The following is an 8,601-nucleotide window of genomic DNA, read 5'->3' on the forward strand; positions in this document are numbered from 1 at the left end:
ATGTTGATTCTTGAACACAGCAACTTTATGAGTCTTGGCCGTGACCCTAAGCACTTTGTTTTCCAGTATTACCACCGGATACATAAATGCCCCAGACACATAACTAGGTGAACCTCTTCAGATTGTGACTCAGCTTTGCTAAAGTCCCCAGTTATAGGTGTCCAGAGTTCTTAAGCACACTCTTTTGCTTTGGATCACGACTTTAACCACTCAGTCTCAAGCTTTTCACTTGGACCTGCATGCCACAAGCACATGGTTAGGGACAGCTTGATTCAGTCGCTTAGGCCAGGATTTTATTCCTTTGGGCCCTCCTATCCATTAATGCTCAAAGCCTTGGATCCCTTTTTACCCTGGCCTTTTGGTTTAAAGGGCTATTGGCTTTTTCTGCTTGCTTTTTCTTTTTCTTTCTTTTTCTTTTTCGCCTCTTTTTTTTGTTACTTTTTTTTTCTTTTTCATTGCTTTTTCTTGCTTCAAGAATCAATTTCATGATTTTTCAGATTATCAATAACATTTGTCTTTGTTCATCATTCTTTCAAGAGCCAACAATTTTAACGTTTATAAACTTCACTATAAAAAATATACACTGTTCAAGCATTCATTCAGAAAACAAAAAGTATTGCCACCACATCAAAATAATTAAAAATTTTAAGATAAAATTTGAAATCGAAGTACTTCTTGTTCTTTTTTAATTAGGCACATTTTTCATTTAAGAAAGGTGAAGGATTTATGGAATCATTCATAGCTTTAAGACATAGACACTAGACACTAATGATCATGTAATAAAGACACAAACATAGACACACATAAAGCATATAAATCAAAAAACAAAAAGATAAGAATAAGGAAATCAAGGAATGGGTCCACGTTAGTGATGGCGGCTAGTTCTTCCTCTTGAAGATCCAATGGAACACTTGAGCTCCTCTATGTCTCTTCCTTGCCTTTGTTGCTCTTCCCTCAAGGCTATTTAATCCTCTCTAATTTCATGGAGGATAATGGAGTGCTCTTGGTGTTCCATCCTTAGTTGCTCCATATTAGAACTCAAATCTCCCAAAGAGGTGTTGAGTTTCTCCCAATAGTTGTGTGGAGAAAAATGCATCCCTTGAGGCATCTCAGGGATTTCTTGATGAGAGACTTCCTCATGCTCTTATTGAGGTCTATGAGTGGGCTCTCTTGTTTGCTCCATCCTCTTTTTATTGATGGGCTTGTCCTCTTCAACGAGGATGTCTTCTTCTATGACAATTCCAGTTAAATTGCATAGGTGACAAATGAGATGAAGGAAGGCTAACCTTGCCAAAGTGGAGGGCTTATCAGCCACTTTGTACAGTTCTAGAGGTATGATCTCATGAACTTCCACTTCCTCTCCAATCATGATGCTATGGATCATGATAGCATGATGTACAGTCACTTCTGATCGGTTGCTAGTAGGAATAATAAAGCGTTGGATGAATTCCAACCATCCTCTAGCCACGGGTTTAAGGTTATGCCTTCTCAATTGAACCGGCTTGCCTTTGGAGTCTCTTTTCCACTGAGCTCCTTCCACACATATGTCCATGAGGACTTGGTCCAACCTTTGATCAAAGTTGACCCTTCTAGTATAGGGGCGTGCATCTCCTTGCATCATTGGCAAGTTGAATGCTAACCTTACATTATCTGGACTGAAATATAAGTATTTCCTCCGAACCATTGTAAGCCAATTCTTTGGGTTCGGGTTCACACTTTGATCATGGTTCTTGGTGATCCATGCATTAGCATAGAACTCTTGAACCATTAAGATTCTGACTTGTTGAATGGGGTTGGTGAGAACTTCCCAACCTCTTCTTCGAATCTCATGTTGGATCTCCGGATACTCATTCCTCTTGAGCATGAAAGGGACCTCAGGGATAACTGATGAGCGGATATTTTATGAAAAAGATATGATTTTTTTAAAAATTCTAAAAAGGATAAGTTTTGAAAAATTTTGAAATTGAAATCTGAATTTTTTAAAAAAAATTCGAAATAATTGCTTAAAAGTAGTTAGAAAGGATAATTTTTTTTATTTTTGAATTTTATGATGAAAGAGAAAAACACACAAAAGACAGAAGACTAAAAATTTTTAAAAATCCAATGCTCCTTGTTTTCGAAAATTTTGGAGGGAAAACACCAAGGAACACCAAACTTAAAAATTTTAAGATCAAAGCACAAAGGAGACTCAAGAACACTTTGAAGACTCACAAGAACAACAAGAACAAAAGAAAGAACACCAAACTTAAAATTTTTAGAAAACCACAATAAAATTTTTGAAAATTAAAGAAAGATTAACAAGAAAATACCAAACTTAAAGTTTGGCACAAGATTTAATCAAAGAAAAATTATTTTTGAAAAAGTTTTAAAAAGAAGATACCCAATTGCCAAGAACAATTTGAAATTGAGAGACAAAGAAAATTAATATTGTATAAAAATTAATACTGTATAAAAATTAACATTTTTGAAAACTGATATTTTGAAAAAGCACAAGGAAAACACGAAAACACACAGAATAGGAAAAACCAAAGATCAAACAATAAAAATTGACAAGAACAATTTGAAATTGAGAGACAAAGAAAAGTATGCAATTGATACCAAACTTAGAACATGACACTAAACTCATAAAAAAATGAAAATTCAATTAAAGAAAAATAATATTTTTGAAAATTTTTTAAAAGGAATAATAGAAGATGCAATCCTAGTGACTCTAAACCAAAAAGACAAACTTTTCCTAATCTAAGTAACAAGAATCACCGTCAGTTGTTCAAACTCAAACAATCCCCGGCAACAGCGCCAAAAACTTGGTGCACGAAAATTACTTTCACAATATGTAATTCTGCACAACTAACCAGCAAGTGCATTGGGTCGTCCAAGTAATACTTTACGTGAGTAAGGGTCGAATCCCACGAAGATTGTTGGCTTGAAGCAAGCTATGGTTATCTTATTAATCTTAGTCAGGATACCAATAGGGTTCTTTAGTTTCAATTGTAAAAAGTGAAAGTGCATAAAATAAGTAATTGTTACGCAGTAATAGAGAATATGTTAGGGTTTTGGAGATGCTTTGTCTTCTGAATCCCTGTAACATAATGCTTTCTCACTTTCAAACATGCAAGGCTCCTTCCATGGCAAGCTGTATGTAGGGCGTCACCGTTGTCAATGGCTACTTTCCATCCTCTCAGTGAAAATGGTCCAAATGCTCTGTCACAGCACGACTAATCATCTATCGGTTCTCGATCATGTCGGAATAGGATCTATTGATCCTTTTGAATCTGTCACTACGCCCAACACTCGTGAGTTTGAAGCTCATCACAGTCATCCAATCCCTGAATCCTACTTGGAATACCACAGACAAGGTTTAGACTTTTCAGATTCTCAAGGATGCTGCCAATGGATTCTATCTTATACCACGAAGATTCTGATTAAGGAATCTAAGATATACTCATTCAATCTAATGTAGAACGGAGGTGTTTGTCAGGCATACGTTCATGGGTTGAGAATGGTGATGAGTGTCACAGATCATCACATCCATCACAATTAAGTACAAATCAGCATCTTAGATAGAAACAAGCGTGTTTGAATGGAAAACAGAAATCATTGTATTAATTCATCGAGACGCTGCAGAGCTCCTCACCCCCAACAATGGAGTTTAGAGACTCATGCCATCAGAGAATACAAAATTCAGATCTAAAATGTCATGAGATACAAAATAAGTCTCTAAAAGTTGTTTAAATACTAAACTGCAGGTAACCTAGGTTTACAGAAAATGAGTAAACTAAGATAGATGGTGCAGAAATCCACTTCTGAGGCCCACTTGGTGTGTGTTGGGGCTGAGACTTGAGCTTCTCACGTGCCTGGGCTGTTTCTGGAGTTAAACGCAAGGTTGTAACCTGTTTCTGGCATTTAACTCCAACTTGTAACCTGTTTCTGGCGCTGAACGCCAGAATGCAACATGGAACTGGTGTTAAATGCCAGTTTACATCGTTTATCTTCGTGCAAAGTATGGACTATTATATATTGCTGAAAAGCCCTGGATGTCTACTTTCCAACCCAATTAAGGGCGCGCCAATTGGACTCCTGTAGCTCCAAAAAATCCATTCCGAGTGTAGGGAGGTCAAAATCCAACAGCATCAGCAGTCCTTTTTCAGCTTAAATCAGATTTTTGCTCAGCTCCCTCAATTTCATCCAGAAAATACCTGAAATCACAAAAAAATACACAAACTCATAGTAAAGTCCAGAAATATGAATTTTGCCTAAAAACTAATAAAAATATACTAGAAACTAACTAGAATACACTAAAATCTACATGAAATTACCCCCAAAAAGCGTATAAAATATCCGCTCATCAATAACCTTCTTCTTGGCCACAAATTCTTAGAAGTGGTCTTGATGGACCTTATAGATGAATCTTTCCATCTTCCATGACTCGGAGGTGGAAGCTTTTGCCTTCCCTTTCCTCTTTCTAGAAGTTTCTCCGGTCTTAAGGGCCATAAATGGTAATGGAAAAACAAAAAGCAACATTTTTTCCACACCAAACATAAAAGGTTTGCTCGTCCTTGAGCAAAGTAAGAAAGAAAGATGGAAAAGAAGAAAAAATGGAGGAGAAAGAGGGTGAAGAAAGGTTCGGCCTTTTAGGGGAAAAGTAGTGTGTATGATGTGTGAAAATGAAGGATGGATGATGGGTTTATATAGGAGTGGAGAGAGGGGTAGGTTTGTGTATTGGGGGTTGGGTTTAGGAGGAAAAGTTTTTGAATTTTGAAAGGTGGGGTAGGTGGGGTTTTTGGGGAAGAGTGGATGGATGTGAGTGGTGAAGAGGATATGGGGAAGAGAGATGGAGGTGATTGGTGAAGGGTATTTGGGGAAGGGTGTTATTGGAATGTGTGAAGAAGAGAGAGTGAGTTGAGGTAGGTTGGGATCCTGTGGGGTCCACAAATCCTGAGGTGTCAAGGATTTCTCATCCCTACACCATTCTGGCGTGCAAACATCCTCTGAGTGCCAATCCTGGCGTTAAACGCCAGGTTGCTGCCTATTTCTGGCATTTAATGCCAGCTTTTCTTCCTTTTCTGGCGTTGAACGCCAACTTAGTGCCCTTTTCTGGCATTAAATGCCAGTCTGGTGCCCTTTTCTGGCGTTAAACGCCCAGAATGGTGCCAGACTGGGCGTTTAACGCCCATTCTGCTACCCTTACTGGCGTTTAAACGCCAATAAGCTCCTCCTCCAGGGTGTGCTATTTTTAATGCTATTTTTTAATTTGCTTTGATTTTTGCAGTTATTTTTGTGACTCCATATGATCAACCTAAAGAAAACATAAAATAACAATGGAAATTTAACATAGACAAATAAAAATTGGGTTGCCTCCCAATAAGTGCTTCTTTAATATCAATAGCTTGACAATGAGCTCTCATGGAGCCTCATAGATTCTCAAAGCATGGTTGTGGCCTCCCAACACCAAATTTAGAGGTTAAATGTGGGGGCTCTATTTGACTCTATATTGAGAGAAGCTTTTCATGCTTCTTCTCCATGTGTACAGAAGGAGATCTGTAAGCCTTAAACATAATATAGTCCTCATTCACTTGAAGGACCAACTCTCCTCTGTCAACATCAATCACAGCTTTTGCTGTGGTTAGGAAGGGTCTGCCAATGATGATGGATTCATTCTTATTCTTCCCAGTGTCCAGGATTATGAAGTCAGCAGGGATGTAAAGGCCTTCAACCTTCACTAAGACATCCTCTACAAGTCCATAAGCATGTTTCCTTGAATTGTCTGCCATCTCCAATGAGATTCTTGCATCTTGTACCTCAAAGATCCCTAGTTTTTCTATCGTAGAGAGTGGCATGAGATTTACACTTGACCCCAGGTCACACAGAGCCTTCTCAAAGATTATGGTGCCAATGGTGCAAGGTATTAAGAACCTTCCAGGATCCGGTTTCTTATGAGGTATCTTCAGCTGAGCCAGGGTGTTTAGTTCATTAATGAGCAATGGAGGTTCATCCTCCCAAGTCTCATTACCAAATAATTTGGCATTCAGCTTCATGATTGCTCCTAGATACTGAGCAATTTGCTCTTTAGTAGTAACTTCATATTCTTTAGAAGAAGAATATTCTTTAGAGCTCATGAATGGTAATAGAAAGTTCAGTGGAATCTCTATGATCTCTAGATGAGCCTCAGATTTCTTTTGTTCCTCATGAGGGAACTCCCTAGTGGTCAGTGGATGTCCCATGAGGTCTTTCTCTCTAGGAATCACGTCCTCCTCACTTTCTCCAGGTTCGGCCATGTTGGTCATGGTTATGGCCTTGCACTATCTCTTGGGATTTTCTTCTGTATTGCTTGGGAGAGTGCTAGAAGGAGTTTCAGTAACCTTTTTACTCAGCTAACCCACTTGTGCCTCCAAATTTCTAATGGAAGATCTTATTTCACTCATGAAACTTAGTGTGGTCTTAGATAGATTAGAGACTATGGTTGCTAAGCCAGAACGATTCTGCTCAGAGTTCCCTGTCTGTTGCTAAGAAGATGATGGAAAAGGCTTGCTATTGTTAAACCTATTTCTTCCACCATCATTGTTGTTGATGCCTTGTTGAGGCTTCTGTTGATCCTTCCATGAGAAATTTGGGTGATTCCTCCATGAAGAATTGTAGGTGTTTCCATAGGGTTCTCCCATGTAATTCACCTCTTCCATTGCAGGATTCTCAGGGTCATAAGCTTCTCCTTCAGATGAGGCTTCTTTAGCACTGCCAGATGCAGCTTGCAATCTAGTCAGATTCTGAGAAATTATATTGACTTGCTTAGTCAATATTTTGTTCTGAGCCAATATGGCATTCAGAGTATCAATCTCAAGAACTCCTTTCTTCTGGGTTGTCCCATTGTTCACAGGATTTCTTTTAGAAGTGTACATGAACTGGTTATTTGTAACCATTTCAATGAGTTCCTGGGCTTCTGCAGGCGTTTTCTTCAGATGAATAGATCCGCCTGCAGAATGGTCCAATGACATCTTGGATAACTCAGACAGACCATCATAGAAAATACCTATGATGCTCCATTCTGAAAGCATGTCAGAGGGACATCTTCTGATCAATTGCTTGTATCTTTCCCAAGCTTCATAGAGGGATTCACCTTCCTTCTGTTTGAAGGTTTGAACTTCCACTCTAAGCTTACTCATCTTTTGAGGTGAAAAGAATTTAGCTAAGAAGGCATTGACTAGCTTTTTCCAAGAGTTCAGGCTGTCTCTAGGTTGTGAATTCAACCATATACTAGCTCTGTCTCTTACAACAAAAGGGAAGATCATAAGTCTGTAGACCTCGGGATCAACTCCATTGGCCTTAACAGTGTCATAGATTTACAAGAATTCAGCCAAGAACTGATGAGGATCTTCCAATGGAAGTCCATAAAACTTGTAATTCTGTTGCATCAGAGAAACTAATTGAGGCTTAAGCTCAAAGTTGTTTGCTCCAATGGCATGAATAGAGATGCTTCTCCCATAGAAGTCGGGAATAGGTGCAGTAAAGTCACCAAGCACCTTTTTTACATTGTTGGCATTGTTGTTATTTTCGGTTTCCATGTCTTCTTCTTTTTCAAAAATTTCTGTCAGGTCCTCTCCAGAGAGTTGTGCTTTAGCTTCTCTTAGCTTCCTCTTCAGAGTCCTTTCAGGTTCAGGATCAGCTTCAACAAGAATGCCTTTATCTTTGTTCCTACTCATATGAAAGAGAAGAAAACAAAGAAAGTATGGAATCCTCTATGTCACAGCATAGAGATTCCTTTATGTGTTAGAGGATAAGAAGAATAGAAGGATGAGGTAGAGAGAAGAATTCGAACTTATAGAGAGGGAGGGGGTCTGAATTATTAAAAGAGGAGTGTTAGTGATTAAATAGAAAGAGATGAGAGAGGGAATTTTCGAAAAAATTTTAAATAGAATAAAATTGGAGTTTAAAACAATTAGTTAATTAAAAAGATTTTTGAAAAAGTTGTTAATAGTTTTCGAAAATTAGAGAGAGAGAAGTAGTTAGGTGGTTTTGAAAAAGATAAGAAATAGTGATTAGTTGAAAAAGATTTGAAAATAATTTTGAAAAGATAAGAAGTTAGAAAAAGAAAGTTTGAAATCAAATTAAAAGAGATATGATTGAAAAAATTTGATTTTAAAAAGATATGATTTTAAAAAGATATGATTGAAAAGATATGATTGAAAAATATTTAAAAAATGATTTGATTTTTAAAATTGATGACTTGACTAACAAGAAATTAAAAGATATGATTCTAAAATTCAAATATTGAACCTTTCTTAACAAGAAAGTAAAAAACTTGAAATTTTTGAATCACAACATTAATTGCTAGCAAGGATTTTCAAAAATATTAAAAGAAAAATGAACAAGAGTTGATTTGAAAAAGATATGATTGATAAGAGGAGGATATGAAAAAGATAAGATTTTGAAAAATTGGTTTTAAAACTTGAAAAATTGAAAACGATTTGAATTGAAAATAAAATTAACTCCTTGGTGTTATCCTGGCGTTAAACGCCCACTTAGCTACCTCCTTGGGCATTAAACGCCCAGCCAGGTACCCTGGCTAGCGTTTAAATGCCAAAAATCCTTTCTTACTAGGCATTTTGA

The 8,601-nt window shown here is 37.4% G+C and overlaps 1 non-coding gene across 1 annotated transcript; it reads left to right on the forward strand.

Moving 5' to 3' along the window:
• Nucleotides 1–7,043: 7,043 nt before the first annotated feature.
• LOC127742009 (small nucleolar RNA R71) lies at nucleotides 7,044–7,151 on the forward strand. The gene has a single exon (XR_008003196.1). It is a non-coding gene; the product is annotated as a small nucleolar RNA R71 (small nucleolar RNA).
• The last annotated feature ends 1,450 nt before the right edge of the window (nucleotides 7,152–8,601 follow it).

The sequence above is a fragment of the Arachis duranensis genome, chromosome 9 (genome assembly GCF_000817695.3).
Source record: "Arachis duranensis cultivar V14167 chromosome 9, aradu.V14167.gnm2.J7QH, whole genome shotgun sequence".
NCBI lineage: Eukaryota > Viridiplantae > Streptophyta > Magnoliopsida > Fabales > Fabaceae > Arachis > Arachis duranensis.